This window comes from Petaurus breviceps, unplaced genomic scaffold, assembly GCF_028583685.1.
Source record: "Petaurus breviceps papuanus isolate PSGF00001 unplaced genomic scaffold, PetGlider_PUasm1.0 490, whole genome shotgun sequence".
NCBI classification, from domain to species: Eukaryota; Metazoa; Chordata; class Mammalia; order Diprotodontia; family Petauridae; genus Petaurus; species Petaurus breviceps.
Window position 1 is genome coordinate 21,267,790 of NW_027186352.1, and position 17,669 is coordinate 21,285,458.

Genomic DNA, 17,669 nt, shown 5'->3' on the forward strand with positions numbered 1-17,669 from the left:
CTCATTTTCCTCCTCTTCCTTCTTCTCGTCCTATCCCTGGCTTCCTTCAAAGCCCAGCTCAGGTACACCTCCTACATGAAACCTTTCCCAATTTCCTTAGTTATTAGGACCCTCCCCACTGAAATTGCTTTGTGTTTTGTGTTTGTGTATCTGTGTACCTGTTACTTGCACATAGGGGAATGGAGGGCCAGCTAGGTGGCGCAGTGAATAGAGCATCGGCCCTGGAGTCAGGAGGACCCGAGTTCAAATGTGACCTCAGATACTTAATACTTACTAGCTGTGTGACCTTGGACAAGTCACTTAACCCCAACTGCCCAGCCTTCCCCCCTCCAAAAAAAAAAGCAGTCCTCCCCACCAAAAACATATAGGGGAATGGAAGCTTCCTGAGGGTGGAATGTTTATAGGGCCGGGTGCTAATGAGGCCCTTAATGCTTGTTGAACTGAGCTCAAGTTGGCAGAGGATGGAGGGAGTGGAGGAGAGGTGGGAAGAGGAGGTGTCGTAACATCGTCCAGTATTTGAAAGTCTTCTCCATGAAGAGGTGATGTTCCACTTAGCCCCAGAGGCAGAGCCAGGAGCAATGGAGGGAGATATTGAGGAATCACTTGGATGTTGGCATGGGAAGAGTTTCTTAGGAGAGCCATCCCAGGCTGGAGCAGGCTGCCTTTCGTGGTGGTGAGGCCCAGCTCCTGAGGAGTTCTCCACAAAAGTGGGATGGTCACTTGTCAGGGATATGGTAGAAGGGATTCTTGGTCGAGGATGGGTGGACTGGCTGGTCTCTGAGGTCCTGACCAGCTCCAGGATGCTGTGATTTGGTGAGTCCCTCTAGACACGTTTTCATCCATTCCTTTGGGTGAGGAGGCAGATGAATGTCGTATGTGGTGAAGATGAGCTCTTTGATGTGGTTTGATTGCCCTGGATTGTCCTGATTCTCAGTGAATTCTTTTCTGAGGGAGTGTGGATGAGAGAGGTTGTTTCCAGTTATCCGGGTAGAAGAGTAATTGTGCCTCTGATCAGTTGTATTGTATTAATGTATGAAGGACAGCACACTAATGAGAGAGCAGTGGTTTTCACGGAATCAACTTCCTTCCTTTGAGAAAAGGACTGGGAAAGGGCCTGGACCTGTAATTTCATCAGGAGAGTTACCTCCCAAATAAGGAAACTCTCAACCCAGGCAGGTCAGCACGTTCTGAGTAACTTAAGTCTTAGACTTGCCCAGAATGCTTTGAGCTTAGGTAAGTGACCTGCCCAGGGTCACACAACCAGCCTGGGGCAGAGGCAGGGTTTGACCCCAGGTCTTTCTGATCCCAGTCTGCCAGGCTGCCTCTACCCAAGATCCCCCTCCTGTGATTAGCAACTCCCTCATCAGGATTGTCGTTTCATGAAGAGTCTCAGGGATGCTGATTTCCCCCACATTTTGGCTCCCTCCTCTGACCTCTGCTCTGCCTCCTCAAAGTCACTCCAGCCATTCTCCCCTGAATCCTCAGCTTTCTGACCTTTGCTGTTTGACCCCGTAGAATGTCAGCTTCCTGAAGGTGGGGAATGTCTGGTTTGCTTGTACAGTTATCCCTTTCATATCACAGGGGTGGTGGGGTAGTGGTGAGGGGTGCAGGGCCTCCCCATGATCTGGAAAATCCACATAAAAGTTTTTGGCCCTCCCTTCGTACCAGAGAAGTCTGAATTATTATGGTATTAAAAGATGAAATATTATATAATCATATAGATTAAATATATATTATACAATTATGACATTATTCAATAATATGCATATATTTTATGCATTTCTGAGTTTCTAAAGTTTTTCTGTGTTGTCTGCTGACCTTTGCATGTTGTCTGCAACTTCTACAAAACTCTCCCAAATTGCCATTTAATTTCTTATGTTGACCCGCGATATATCAAAACTGAGTTGGGGAAAGTCACAATGTAGAAGGGATAACTATGTGGTATTTGTGTCTCCAACACCAAGACATTGACCCGCATGTGGTTAAGTACTTAATGAATGCACATTCTTCCTCTCTCTCTTCTTTCCCTTCCTTTCTCTGCTTCTCTCCTCCCTTCTCTCTCTTTCTCTCTCCATCCCTTCCTCTCCGCTCCCTTCATGGTACCATGAAAAGCCAGCTAGCTTTTGAGTCAGGGGATTAAGGTTCAAATTTTCACTATCTGTGTGCCCTTGTGTAGTGGCAACCACACTGGCATCCCCAGGATGGCTGCTAGCACAGGTTCTTAGATCTGCTTTACTAGGAAAGATAGCTGTTCAAGGGGTCAACAATCTTTTTTAATTACATTCACTAGTTCAGGGGAAAAGTCAGCACCCTGAACTTCAGAGAAAATACAGGCAGAGAAATAAAGGTTGACAGATGGGGCTCTAACTGCCAGAATCAAAACAGTATTGCCATTCACTTTACATACATCCCTGGAATGAGAGAGCCTTTACATCTGAGCAGTCGGGGAGCTCTGAACATGTGGCCACTCAGAACCTTAACCAGGGAATCACAAGATCCTTCTCCCAAGCGAGTCCCCAAAGTAAAATACCAACCCAGAGTACATACACATTTCTCAGAGCCAGAGGGCATCACAACCTTCCTGACTCAGTTCCTGATTAGAATTTAGCAAAAGGTGTGAAAGCCTTCCTACAAGCAAGCCTCCCTTAAGCAAGCTTCACTTAATGGGCTCCACATGAGGCCTGTTAATGGGCAGGGAAGATCTTATATGCCATTAACATTGCACCTTTCTGGGTCTCCATTTCTTCACCTGTAAAGGAAGAGGTTGGTCCAGCAAGCCTTACTGTTCTGAGTCTGAGCTCTCCAGAAGTTTAAGAGGCAAACTCTGGTTAGAATGAAGAAATGTCCAAGCTGGTTGATCAGTAGGTGGGGAGGTGGGGGCCTCTCCAAGGGACCTTGAGGACTCTTGGGCCCAGGACTTAGGAACATTTGTTTTGTTTCAGCAACTCCTCTGGTAGTGCTGAAGTCTGATACAATACTGTTATTTGGTGCCTACATTCATAATTGAAGGAAATGTGAAATTTCAGTTAGAGTCTGAGGTATGTTAGTAAATTGTTTAACAACTGGCTGCCCCCAAAATAAATAGACAACACACATGTATTACATGTTTTAGTTTAATCTGCATCATTAAGATTTTCTTCATCACTTTCTTAAGTCTAGAAATCAACTAAACAGTAAATCAGGCCCAGTTCTGTAACATGGGCAGATTTCTGATGAATAAATGCTCACACTGAATATTGTGAACAGGTCTTAGTGGTCTCCAGCATACCCCTGGTTAGAGATTAGTAAAAAAGAAGATGTAATTTAAAATAAGAAAATCTTCTCCAGGATGAACCCCACCCCCCATCCCAGTTAAGAACTCTGGTCTAGTCCAACTCTCTTTAATTTACAGATGAGGAAACTGAGGCCCAGACCAGGGCAGTGGGTTTCTCAGTGTCCCCTAGTGAAAATCAGGAGCCTTCCTGGCTTTATCACCCAGATCTCCCAGGGCTATGCTCTTTCCATTGGGTTTCTTAGTTAATTATTATTGAGCAAAAAGCTCTAACGGGCCAGGATCTCAGATTGCAAACAGGATGAATGCTGTCTCCTGTGGCTAACCCTCTCAGCCGGTGATGCCTCTGAAGAAGGTTGTCCTCAGAAGGAGCCATGAGTGAGGGGTTGCATTCTTAGGAAGATGACAACCACATGCCAGGGGGAGCAGGTGGTCTGTTCTGTTATTAGAAAAGGCCTGCTCTGATTTCCAAGCCCTTCCGTGGCCCCGTTCTGCACGTCTAATTCTGGCCAGCCTTCCCAGGTATTTCCTGAGGAGATCCCCCTCCCTCTCTCCCTTTTGGCCACCTGTTTATCTGACACATTGTTCACATGCCTTAATGCCTTCTGACGCTGAGGCCCAAGTTACTCCATCGGATCTCTCCTTGCTCTGGGAATCCTCAAGGCCAAGGCTAGCTGTTAGTGTCTCAAATTAGAGCAGAACGTTCCTAGTCTTGAGTGCTGTACTCTGGAGGATTTCACATCCGGAGGACTGGGTGCCAGGTGTCTCAGGTATGGAGTCATGGATTTTGTTCAGGAAGTAGTGGGGGTGGGGAGGGAAAAGTAGTGGGATTGTTGTGATTCACAAGACCCAAGTCCCCCAGAGAAGTCCATGGCAGAGCTTGCTTCCTTAGGGTCCTCTTGGGTTCCACTGGTGTCCATCTTCCAGCAGAACCTCGGGCCTTTCCTGGTCAGCGGACTGTTCTGACAGGTTACCTGGCCCCCCCACACCTGAAGTGTTTGGTCTTTGCAATGTGAAAAGGATTGAATGAACAAGAAAAGTCCCTTCCTCCTTTGTTTGTGGTGTGTGACCATCTATCCCCTCCATAGCAGCATTTATAGGTGACTTAAGGAATATATGATTACATAGGTCTGCTGATTTCTTATCTTCCCTTAATCTCTGATTGGGTGTTGCCCTCAGTCAAACTGACACCTGGTAAAGACCTTAGCTTCAAAAGCCCAAGATCTCCCATTGCATCAGGGCCATCCCCAGTCATTCTGATCCATAACTGGCCACTGGACCCAGATGCCTCTGGAGGAGAAAGTTGAGGCTGGTGACTTTGCAGTCAGGCCTCACTTAAACCTAATTCACTTGTGTGTCATGGTACCACCTCCCTGGTGTCATGATCCTCTTCTAGAACAAAGGACAAACAGCAACAGTATGTAGACTTTGACAGGATCGTGTAGATGTGATTGTAGATTTAGAAGTGAAAGGCCTTTTGTACCACTTTTCTCATTTTATAAATGAAGAAATCGAGGGCCCAGGAGGCTAAAGTTTGCTAACATTTCTATTGTACCTGGATTTGAATTTTTAATGAAATGTTGCCTCTTTAGCAATCTGTCATTTCACATTTTGGTGGTGGAGATATTTGAGCATGCACTCGAAAGGTTTTCAAATACGTCAGGGTGATCAATTTAGAGAGGTCGCCTATTTTAACACCCCTTTGGCAGAGGAGAAAACTGAGTCTCGGAGAGATGAGGCGGTCTGGCAGAGATCGCCAGGCTAGTGAGCGTGAGGTCCTCCATGCAGACCCAGGTCCTCCAAGCCGGGCTCCATCATTCTTTCCACTGCACCCCCGTGTTTTCCATGGGTCCCAGCAGGAAAGTTGATGGCATATTAAGGCAGAGGAAAAAGGTATGTTTGCAATCAGAGAGATGTTGGCACATTGGCAGGTGCGCATTTAGAATGAATAGACTTTAAAGATCGCCAGTAGTTGCTAGGCAGATGGAAACAAATAAAAGTGACATTAGGAAAGCAGTTAAACCCAGCAGTTTTCTTAATTTCAGTTTTATGATCCTGGCTGGATTCTGGTCATTCGTCCTAGTGTGTGAGCTGTGAGAATCCTTGCATTTTGCCAACAATCTCCTTTTTCGTTTGCTCCCAGCCAGGGCTGGGCTTGCTTCCCCAGGCAGCTAGTGGCCTGACTTTTTAAAGAAGCCGAGGGCCAAGGGGCCTGGGCCAAAACCTTTGAACTGCTTCAAAGGTGAAAAGTGACTATATTAAGAAAGCAACTCAATCTTGCCATGAGCAGCTGTGGGCCCCATGGCATGGCCTCTGTTTGTGCTGCTGGGTTCCTCTGCTAGTCTCAGCCTGTCTTATAGAAGTTTCTATTTTGCCCTGGTGGGTGCTTTCACCATTGTTAGAACCCTTGGGAATCAGAGGGCCTGGATTTGAATCCAAATTACTACCTGTGTGACTGTGGGCAACTGTTTCTCTCTGGGCCCATTTCCTCAACTGAAAGGTCTCTAAGGTCCAGGTCCTAAAGCCCACCTCCAAGTTAGCCAACCCTCAATTTGAGTGTTTTTTAGAAAAAGTTGGAGGAAAATTGATGTGAAATTGGGTTGTTTTCTCTGTGATATAATCATGGTGTCCTAGAGGTGAAATGACCTCAGAAGCATCTTCTGTCCACCTTCTTCTTTATAGATAAGGTAGCTGACGTCCACAGGTGATGGGACTTGCCAGTGAGGGGTAATCCTCAGAAACTTCTTCAGCATCTTCTGAGTTTTAGGTCAGCCCTGGAGTGGAGTTAAGCCTTATTTGAAAGATTTGAATTTCCTCACTCAGAACTTCCCTCACACCAGTGAAATGACAGGTGCCCAGTCCTTACCGGTTTTTTCCTGTTTTGTTTTCCTGTTCAGCCTGTGGTGTAGTGCACTGACCAAGGGCCAGGTTTGGCCTTCAGAGGCAGGACAAATTTGGGGGTACATCTTGCCTCTGACTCATAGTAGGTGTGCAACTTAGGGAAAATCATTTCATCTCTCAGTACGCCAGCCATCTCTAAGATGATAAATTGCAGAGAACGTTTTGACCTGTGTGGTAGAGGGCCATTTACTCAATTTAAGAGATCTCTGTTACAGTGAAATCATAGGGCTGGCCGCTATCCATATTTCATTGTTTTCTGCATTGATTTTTCCTGTCTGACATGTAATTATTACCTTATTGGTTTCACTGTCGTGGGAAACCCTGCCCAGTTCAGGAGTGTGTTCCGTAGGGAAGTAATCTGAAAGGATAATCCCTTCTGTCTGTTTGCTTTTCTGGAAAAAGCTGCTGTGTTAAACTGACTCAGGAGTTCCCAGTGATGATGTCAGCATTTCATGGCCCCTAGGATGAGGTGGAAGGTCTTCACAGCTCGGGGTGATCTGTGCTAAAGAGAGGACTCTCCCTCGCCTCCTCCTAATAGACTAGAAACCCCGTGCTTTGCTTGTTTCCTTTCCTCGGGACAAGTTATGTTTGCTTCCTGGGCCTCTGTTTTATTCTTGTACTCAGGAAGTAGCCTGACATTTAGAACCAGCTCTTTGGTCTGAGCCTGCGGGGGGCCAGGTGTTTGTAAATGTCAGGATCCTTCCTGCTCTTTCAAATGGGCCCAGGGGCTGTGGTCAAGGTCACTGTGAATGGGGACTGTGGGACTGGTGATACTGTGAGAGGGGAGAGATTCCCAAGCGAGCTGAGTAGCAATGAATTGTTCAGACATGGAGGGACAGAAGGAGATGTCTAGTGCCAGCCCTGCCTGAATGAGAGGTCTGGAGGCCTCCAGGCCTTGTCTGAGAGTCCCCAGGAGTTCACCTTTCTGTCTTACTTTAGTGTTGGGGATGCCCACAGCATGGTGAGGGGGGTTCTCTTTGCACCCATGTTTCACAGGTGAAATAGTTGAGACTCAGAGAAGACTGGCTTAAGTTCACACAGCCAGAAAGTACCTGGGGCAGGATTGGAGCCAAGATGCCCCTGGCACTCCATTCATCGTGCCATACTCCCATGATAATAGCTGACTTTAAAAAGTGCCTTTGTATCCATTTCCTCTTTTAAAACTTTTAACAGCCCTGAGAAGTCAATACTGTGTGTAAACTAAGGCTCAGGAGGTGAGTGGCAGTGCCCTTGGTCACTCCCCTGATACGACGTCAGAGGCGTGACTTCCGCCCAGCTTTTCCTCACTCCAAGTCTATCATTTGGTCAAATGAGATAATATCTGTGAAGTTCTTAGTATGGAGCCTGGCACACAGTAGGTGCTTAATAAATGCACGTTCTCTTCCTGCTTGTCTCCATTGTGCCAAACTTCCTCCCAAGTGCCTTCACCTCCCTTGCCTTCAGTTTCTTTAGATGGATGTTTAGATCCCTTCCTCCCCCAGCACTCTTGGCCATGCCACACTGCTTGAAGGCCCCAGGCAGGACCCTGGCTGTGTCTCCTGCATATGGTAGATTTTGGGTTGTTTGAAAGGAGTTAGTTAGCACCATTTCTCCCTAGGTTTGCAGTATGATTTGTCATCACACTCATGACAGTGTGTGCTGGTGTGTATTTTGATTTGGTTGTCTTATAAGATAACTAGAACTTCTTGGCTTTAGAGGGAAGAACAAGGGACAATGGCTTTGTAGAGGCAAATTTAGGCTTGATATCTGAAAAAATTGAGTAGTGTGGAGAGCTGTTCACAGGTGAGGCAGATGCTTCGGGAGTGATGGGAATAATATTAATAGTACCTAAGGCCCCAGTGAGAGTGTGCATATAAAATACTGAAGTCCTATAAAGGAATAAGCTATTGCTGTGATTTTAGTCATCTTTGAAGTCTCCAGGCTGTTTTCCAATTGTTAACATACATTTAAAACCAATTTTCTTTTTAAATACTCTCACACCAAACATGAGTTATCCCAGATGCTATTAGGCATTAGTGATACAGAGGCAGAAATGAGACCAGCCTGCCTTCAAGGAGCTTATGTTCTATTGGGTAAAGCAACATGAATCCGTGTAAGGATATACAAAGTATAGAGGTAATTTCATGACGCCCTGCAAGGTATCGGGAAAGGGCTCTTATGAATAATGGCTTATAAGCAGATCTTTGAAGGAAACTAGAATCTAAGAGTTGGAGGTGAAGAGGGATTGCATTTGAGGCCTAGGGAATACGCATTGCAGATACATGGAGGTGGGAGATGGCATTTCATGTTAGGAACTGAAAAAAGGCTGGTCTGGTTGGACCTTCAGAAGCATGAAGGGCAGTGAGTACTGCCTGGAAAGGTATCTCAGAGCCAGGTGGTGAAAGGTCTTAAACCCCAGAGGACTTTATATTGATTTGGGACATAACAGGGAGTCTCTGAAGTTAATTGAATAAAGAAGTGAGTGAATGAGTCAGCAAACATTTAAGTTCCTACTATGTGCTAAGTGCTGGAGATACAAGGACAGGCAAGATAGTCCCTGCCCTTGAGGAACTCAAAACGTGCAAACAGCTGTGTATAAACATGGTATGTGCAGGGTTAGTTGGAGACAAGCCCCAGAGGGAAGGCACTACTGGAAGAGGGAGGAAGGGAGGAATGAGTGACATGGGCACACTTGGGTGAGAATTTAATGTTATGGGAGTCTGCAACACTGGTAGAGGCAGGGAATAGTCCAGTCATTATTTTGCTTAAATACAGGGCATTTGCCTGTCAGGGCAGGAACTCACCAGCTAGTAGCGCCATATTTGGCCTGCTTCAGCAAAACTGTAAACGTATTCAGGAAATAGACGGTGTTCAGAAAGGGGCCCTCTGTGGCAGCCACAAAATTCTTCCGCCATGTCATGATTTGTTGACCTTGTTTTTAAATGGGCTATATCTAGCCTTCTAATGAGGTGTCTGCTCGAAATGTCAAAACCAGCCTCCCAAAAATAAACAGGGTTTAGTCAACTACATTTGCTCATAAAAAATATTTGTGCCTTTCCATAACGAGTGAGTGTTGGACCAGAGATGGGGAAGGGGGGGGGGGTCCCTCAGATGCTTTTCCCCGAGACTTGTGCGTCTAGAAAGTCTCAGATGCCCAGGTCAGGCCGGTGCCTCTTGGGGCTTCTCTTTAGATGCAGAGGGCCCGGCCCTATCATTTTGTCAGCCGATGGTTGGGAGCCCTACTCCCAGAGCAGGCACCCGTTCATGGATTTAGGTGTCTTTTCCTTTGTATCTTTTCATGTTACTTAACAGATATCCACTTTCCCTTAAGGCTCAGGACAAATGTTTTCTGCTTTCTGTGTCACCTTTTTTGGCTCCTAAGAAATGCCTTGCTCCGTTTTACTCCTTGTGCATAATTTTAGAGCTCCACAACAGCCAGCATTTATCGAACGCTGACTTTGCAGGGCCCTCTGCTAGGTGTTAGAGGGAGTTTACAGTTTAGCCGAGGTTCCTGCCCTCATGGGGCTTTCATTGGCAGCCAGGTTCAAGTTCAAACCCTGCCTTAGACACTTGCTAACTGTGTGGCTCTCCTCCTCATTCTCAGTTTTGTTATTTTTAAAATGAAGGGTTTGCTTCAGTGGCCTCTAGGGTCCCTTTCTGCTCTTGCATGGATAACCACCATATAGAACACCATAGTGTTCTAGGAGAAGGGCATCAGATTTGTGAAAAATTAAGAGTTCTGGGGGCGTCTAGGTGATGCTGTGGATAGAGTGCTGGCCCCAGGAGTCAAGGAGGACCTGAGTTCAAATGAAGCCTCAGATACTGAGTAGCTGTGTGACCCTGGGGCAAGTCACTTCACCCCCAACTGCCCCCAAAACAAAAACAAGCCCTACCACCAAAAACACCCCAACCCACAAACAAAAAAAAGAGAAGAAAAAAGATCAAGAGCTGTGTGAAGTTGGAAGGCAAAGGTTCTGAGGGCCCAGGATCGATCCAGGAAGGCTTTCTTCTGGACAAGATGACATTATTTTATTCCATGACTTAGAATGTCACTATAACAATATTTGGAGGCCTTTAAGAAAGTTGTATCACAGAGGGGCAGGAAGGGGAAGTTTGACCTCCGTGGTTTTTGTTTTTGTTTTTATTGAGTGAGGTAACAGATGAAGGCCTGGCCATCCAGAATGGAGGAGCTCCCTTTGGGAATGGGAATGCAATCTGTGGACTAGTGAGCCCAGCAGACCACAGGCTCAGGAAGTCAAGGCCAGCAGCCCCCCCCTTGTTGACTCCGAATTTCTTGACAGTGGCCATCATCCTCCACTCTGTCCCCAAAGTCTCTTCTCCGTGGTCTGGACAGCTTAATCCTAGAGGTAGAAGACATTTTGGAAGGAGGATCCCTTTTCTAGCATAGCTGACAAGTGGTCACCTTATGGTAAAGACCCACAACCAGAGGGGTGATCAAGAAATTCCTTTGCTCTGGGTTTCTTGATGATTCAGCTAAGGCCTTTCATCTGTTTCTTATTTTCTGAAGATTCTGCTTGGTGGTTTGGTGTCATGGGGCCGTCCTCTGATGGGTCCTCTATGAGGGAGGTAGTTTACCCATCAGGCAGTTCTTTAGGGCGGGGGCTTGTGGGGCTGTAGAGCCCTCCTGCTCTTCTGGTGACTTTTTCTGTATTTTGGCTTGGAAAAGAGTCACCTTTGTTATGGAAATACTCCTTGTTGCTAAAAAGACTGAGAAAAAGGTCACATTTTTTTTCTTTTTCTCTTCTTTTCTTTTTGAATTGACTTAGTATTCAGATAACCAGATCAGCTTTTAATCTAAGCATAACTTTGACTTGAGGCTTCTGACTTTGAAGTTTTTAAAAGTATGTTCAGTGTTCTGTGACTCATGTCAACGTGCAAAAGACCCATGATTTTATCATTGTGTGTATATCATGTGTGATTGTAACCCTCTTGCACCTTAGCAGATGGTTTAATAAGTTGCTTGATCCATCCCCCTTCCCTTCCACCCCTCCCCCCCAAGAAAGAAGAAAGGAAGGAAGGAAAGAAGGATGGAAGAAAGGAAGGATGGATGGAAGGAAAGAGGGATGAAAGGAAGGAAGGATGAAAGAAGGAAGGAAGGAAGGAATAAAGGAAGACAATTACCTAGTGGCCAGGCCTCTGGTGAATAAGTCTCACTAAACATAGCTATGCTGCTCCAGAGAGAGCTTATAAGTGGTCCACTGTTCAGAGAGCATAGAGCTAAGATGGAGAGAGAATATCCAAAGGATGACAGACAGAATGGTCAAGGGCCCCAAGTCAGATGATGGTCATTGGAAGGAGTGAATATTTTTAACCTGGAGAAGAAAACAAATTGGAGGTACAGGACATGATTCCCACCTTACAAATGTCTGAAGCACTGTCACCTGGGAGAGGCAGGTGGATGGTGCTGTGGGTAGAACACTGGACACAGAGGCTGCTTCAGGCACTTACTAGCTGTGTGACTCTGGCAAAGTCACTTAACCGCTGCATGCCTCAATTTCCCCATCTGTAAAATGGGGGTGATAGTATCACTGATCTCACAAGTTTGTCTTGGAATTCAAATGAGATAAAGTTTGGCAAAGGCTTTGTAAATTTTGAAGTGCTGTATGAGACCTATTATTGGTATAAACACAATAATGATGATGATTATTCAGTATTAGCCTCTGACACCATCTCTGTGATCTTGGGCAAGACACCTCCCATCATGGGGCTTTTGTTTCCTCATCTGTAAACTTGAGGCATCATAGACCTAAATAGAGGCTTTAAGTCTGTGGTCTTATCATCTCTAACCCCACTTTACAGCAGAGGGCAGCACTGAGAGCACTGGATGAAAGTGCTTGATTCAAGCTTGATAAAAAGGAAAAACTTTATAGTGAGAACTACTCTCATCCCCCGCCCCCCAGAAGTGGAGTGGGTGGTCTTAGGAGGTTGGGGGGACCCTCTCACTGACCACATGGGGGATGTAATAGAGAGGATCCTTGTTCAGGTTCAGCTTAGACAGCAGGGCCCTTGGAAGCTCCTTCCCATTCTGAGATCCCCTCATTCCAAGCTCTGACTGGAAATCTTGCAGATTTGGGTGGGCCCTTCCTGAGCTTGGAGGACCCAACCTTCCTTGCCTATCAGGATGGTGTCAGTGTGTTTTGTAGACAGAACACTGGAGTCAGAAGACTTGGGTTTGAATCCCAGCCCTGTCATGACACTGTGTGGACATATCAGTTAGTTTACCTTGCCTGGCCTCAGTTGTCTTATCTGTAAAATGAAAGAATTGGGCTAGATGACCTCTGTAAGTCCCCTGAAGCCTTGAAGGCAGTCTTGAGTAGAGGTAGCATTTATATTACATGAAAATAAGAAAAGTAAGAGAAGGAATTGAGAGAATAATAGCCTAGAGATGGGAGAGTCTGGAAGGAAGAAGAAACATTTCGGCCTTTCTCTCTCTTGTGTTTGGGAATTTTAAAATTGGAAAACTGAAGAACGAAATAAGTAGAATGTTCAATTAAATGATTAACAAAAATGTTGTTCAGTTATTTTTCAATTGTGTCTAACTCTTTGCATGACTCTATTTGGGGTTTTCTTTGCAAAGATACTGGACAGGTTGGCCATTTCCTTCTCCAGCTCATTTTACAGGTGAGTGAACTGAGGCGAGTAGGGCTAAGTTATTTGCCCAGGATTACCTAGCTAGTAAGTATCTAAGGCCAGCTTTGAACTCAGGTCTTCCTGACTTCAGGCCCAATGCTCTATCCATTGTGCCATCTACCTGCCCAATAACAACAACAGCTACAATTTAAAGAGTGCTTTAAGGTTTGCAGAGTACTGTACAAGTATCTCATAGTGCCCGGCAAATAGTAGGCACTTAATAAATGCTGATGGGTTGGTGAAGGCCATCTTAGTTTCCTGTGATTACCCCAGACTTGAAGGAATCTTGGATAAGATTTTAAAACCCTTTGCAAATGATTTACCTGCAGCCTCCACACATTGGTCCCCCTGGCCAAGGCATGGGAGGCCCCCTCTCCTTTATCTCTGGAGGGGTTTGTTTTCTTGGTACAAGAGCTGGGGAGATAAGATAGAACAGCAGTTACTTCTTGGGCACCTGTTGCTTTCAGTGAGAAGGGAGGATGTGTTAACTTATCTAACTGGGATGCTTTTTATAACTAGTCCGGCTCTCCATGTTTTATCTGTGCAGATTCTATCCAGAGGTTCCAAAGAAAACAGGACCCTTAAAAGCACTTCTGCCTGAGGTTTGATTTGAATTTATCCACCTGCAAGCTGAGGGATGGGAGGAAACATGAAACAGCCCAGTAGCTGCTGGGGCCCTCCTTCTCAGCTGGCTCTCGTGGAGCCATGAATTGGGAGTTCTTTGGGGGAGTGATGTGATCTTTGGAAGGGAACTCAGCAAAGTTAATTCTCTGATGCAGGTGAGGAAGGATACCAGGACCTCATGAAACCCCCAGGTTGTCCTAAAAGCTGGTTTTAGCTTGTTATTTTCAATCGCCTCCCTTCCCAAACTTCATAAGATGTGATAGTCATTGTTTCACCTGCCTGGCTTGAGCTGTCCCTTCCCTTGAGATGTCCTTTGCTAGAGGGGCCAGTGACCCAATGGCAGGGAAGACAAGGTGGAGATATATTAAGCAGATGTATGCCCCCTTTGCATTCAGTTACTTCAGTCATGTGTCTGACTCTCTGAGACTCCATCTGGGGTTTTCTTGGCAAAGATACTGGAGTGGTTTGTCATTCCTTCTCCAACTTGTTTTACAGAGGAGGAAGCTGAGGCAAACACTGAAGTGACTTGCCCAGGGTCACCTCACTGGTAAGTGTCTGAGGCGAGGTTTAAACTCAGGTCTTCCTCTAGTGGGGCTATAGGGAAGTAGACTGACCCATGTCTTCCAGGAAGAATGGAAACTGAGGCCTCAGGAACATTAAATGCTTTGCTCAAAGACCCAGGCCCAATAAGTAGTAGCGCATGGATTTCATCATGTGTCTCCTGCCTTCAGATCCTGTTCTCCCGCCTTCAGATTGAGCTGTCTTCACTGCCCCATACCGACCCCCCTTAGCTAGCTAGAGAGTGCTGGGTGTGGAGGGCCAGGAGGGCCTGCAGTGATGCCAGCAGGGAATTGGCCTCAGACAGGTATGTTTCTCTTCTGCACAAAGCAGTCTTGATGATTTGTCTTTGACCTTTCTTAAATTGATTCTCTCAGTTTGGACTTTTGATCTTCATTGAATAACCTCATAAAAAGCAAGGAGAAATAATGGTAAGATCCCAAAGCCTCTATTTCCCACTTCATTGTCCTCCAGCTGATTTCTGAGCATTTATTTCTGGTCTTTTCCTTTGAGCCTTCTCCTGGCTGAAAAACTCATCTACTCACTCTGACCTAACATCCTTGATCCCAGGGGCTGCTTTCTAGCTTCAAGTCATTAGAAGGGTATTCGAATGATTCATTTGCCCTTTGCAGGAATACTCATTCCAAGGAACTGTCACTGTCGAAAGATGTGACGGCCATTAAATGTTCTGTTATTTGGAAAATCTAGCTTTATTTCTCATTGGTGGCTCTGGGGGGAGTTTACATTTTTTAGTGAGTTTCTGTTCAGGCCCTACTGGGTTGGAAAGTAGAACACTGGGGGCTCCATAGGAACCTCACAGGCTTTAAAGGAAGGTGTTCTCCATCTCCCTTAGCACCATGGTGCAATGGAAAGACTCGATGTGGAGTCAGAAAGCCCAAATTCAAACCCCATTGACCAGGGACAAGGTTACTTGTCTTGTTACTTTCTTGTCCCAGTTACTTTCTCTGGGCTTTCCAGGTTGCTCCTCCATAAGGCAGGCAGGCAAAAAACATTTATTAGGTGCTAACTGTGTGCCTAGGACTGTGTTGAATGCTACAAATATGAGCAAAGAGAAAGACCCTCTGCCCTCAGGGAGTTTACATTTTGATGGGAAAGATAACAAGAGTGAGCTAAAAAGCCAGGGTGGGAGGGAAGGTGCCCATGCCAGGGCACGGTGGCAGAATCTAGAGAGTGCTATCTGAAACACAGTCTTGGGGGGAATAAAAATGGAGACTCACCAATAGGAAATGGGATTAGCATGGGAGGGATATTCCAGAGTTAGAAAACGTGGTGAGAAGGCACATTGGAGAGTCAGAAACCTAGCTGGGTGAGTGAAGCGTGGCTGGCACAGGCCCATCCTCTCACCTGGAGAACGCTTGACTAGACTCTCTTCTCACTGTAAGTCTAGTATCCTGCGACCCTTGAGGTCTGTGTGGGTCATTTCAGTTCAAGGTCAGTTCAGCAAAATGTTAGTCAAGCACTTCTCTGTTCAAGGAATGTACTGTGTTCTAAGGATACATTGACTCAGAAAAGAAGATACTCCTTGTCCTGGAGGAACTTGCATTCTAATTGAAGGGATACAAAGTGTGTACCTATATACAAAGTATATTCAAGTTGATACAAAGTAACTGAGAGTGCATTGCTGGTGCTGGTGGTGCTCAGGCCGGCATTCCAAACATCGCCCTTAAGCCCATGTGCTGGTGTCTCCTGTGATCCCTGCTCCTGGGCAGGTTGGGGCTGGTGGGTCACTCGAGTGTGGCTGTCCTGAGTGGCTTCCAGTCATTCTGGTACAGTCACTAAGTGTCCCAGAATCAGGGGCCCCCAGGCTGCCTGGGGTCAGAGCTTCTGTGCGGATCAGTGTAGGGGTGGACCTGTGAATGGCTACTGTACTTTCAGCCTGGGTGAAGTAGCTGGAGGTGGGGTGGGGGAGGGTGGAGGAAGCCTGGTCCTTTGAAAATTTGACTTGAAAGCTAATTTCTTAAAAAAAAACAAAAACCAAACCCATATCTTTAGAAAGGAAGACATTTTGTTTTGTGAAACAGGGCTTTATCAGGTTTGTTAGGTACCTGCTGGGTGTAGAGCCCTGTGCTCCCTCTAGGTAGCTGTTGTTCACTTTTGTCTGACTCTATGTGACCCCATTGGGGCTTTCTTGGCAGAGATACTGGAGTGGTTTGCCATTTCTTCATTTTACAGATGAGGAAACCAAAGCAAAAAAAGTGTCTGAGGCCAGATTTGAACTCAGGAAGATGAGTCTTTCTTTCTTTTTTTACTTTTTTGGTAGGCAATTGGGGTTAAGTGACTTGCCTAAGGTCACATGGCTAGTTTTTGTGTTAAGTGCCTGAGGCCAGATTTGAACTCAGGTCCTCCTGACTTCAGGGCTGGTGCTCTATCCACTGCTCCACTTACCTGCCTGTGAGCAGGGAAAAAGATAAAGTTTCAGAGAGGGCCTGCCCAGGAGGAGCTTATGGTCTAGAGGGGTGGGGATAAGCACAAACAGATGCCCATGATACAGAACAAAGCTCCAGATGAAGCGTCTATGGTTTGAGGGGTGAGACAGGCTAGATCAGGACATTTATGTACATAGAAAAGATCAGCTATAATTTTGACAGGCTGAGGGGAATGACATTGACTGAGCAGGTCCCCTTTGCTCATTGCAAGCTAATGGAATAGAGATTTCAATGCACCTGCCTTGTTTATTTATTAGGGGATCAAGAGCTGTGGTTTCACTGATGTCTGGGACTCTTGCCTGAGGCACTGAGAGGTTGGGATGCGACAAGGTCACCCTCGGCAAGAGGCCAAGTTGGGATTTGGACTCAGGCTTTCTGACTCCATTTCTAATTGTGGCATGTTTTAGGAGACACACAGATGTCTAAGTTAGCATAAGAAACAAGTCTGAGGATGACCAATAACTAAAACTGGGTCAGTAAAGTGTTCCCTAGTGGAAAATCTAAGCCACTGGCCCAATGACTGGATTGTTAGTGTATCAGGAGGCTGTGTGACCCAGTGGGACTGGGAATTAGGAAGACCTGACCTCAGATCCCACCTTACTTGCTGTGTGAACCTGGGCAGTCACTTCTCTGTCAGCCTCAGTTTCCTCATCGGTAAAATGGGGATAATAATCATACTTACCTCACAAGGCTATGGATATCAAATGAGATTGCCTGCATAGAGTGCTTTACACACCTGAAATGCTGTATTAAGCACTTTATCTATAGCAGTTGCTTATGGAATTATGGAGCTCATCTGAAACCAGTCCCTCATCTTATAGGTGAAGAAACTGAGGACCAGAGAGTTGAGGTGATTTACTCAGGGAGAGGGCATGGCCGAGGGAAGCCCCAGGCTTGGGGACCCTAACAGATAGCCTGCTTGGCCCTCCCGCCCATCCCATGCCGCCATGGCTGGGAGTGCCTCACAGGGGCCTGAGAAGACTTTATGGCCTTAGTCTGTCAAAGCATCTATCTGGCTTTTGTTGTGTTTTATTTTGTTAAGGATTTTCTAATTGCATTTTAATTGGGTTTGGGCTCAGCATGAGAGTTGCTGAAGATTCCATCTGCCTTGGCTTTCTCATTTACCGTATCACACTGCTGACTCCTTCATCATGCAGTCCCACTAAGAGGCTTCCATTTTTTCAGATGTACTGATTGCTTAGCTGTGGACTCCCTCACTTATTTATTTTTGTGATGTC

At 46.0% G+C, this 17,669-nt stretch overlaps 1 protein-coding gene across 4 annotated transcripts in view; it reads left to right on the forward strand.

Moving 5' to 3' along the window:
* The window catches only part of BICC1 (BicC family RNA binding protein 1), a 286,143-nt gene that overhangs the window by 121,390 nt on the left and 147,084 nt on the right, over positions 1 to 17,669 (forward strand). Inside the window, exon 1 of one of the 4 annotated variants that reach the window (XM_069101828.1) lies at positions 3,922 to 4,041. The exons of the other annotated variants lie outside the window; for them this stretch is intronic. The gene's annotated coding sequence lies outside the window, so the exon portion shown is untranslated. Of the gene's footprint in view, positions 1 to 3,921; positions 4,042 to 17,669 lie in introns of those variants that run through there. 4 annotated transcript variants of the gene reach the window in all.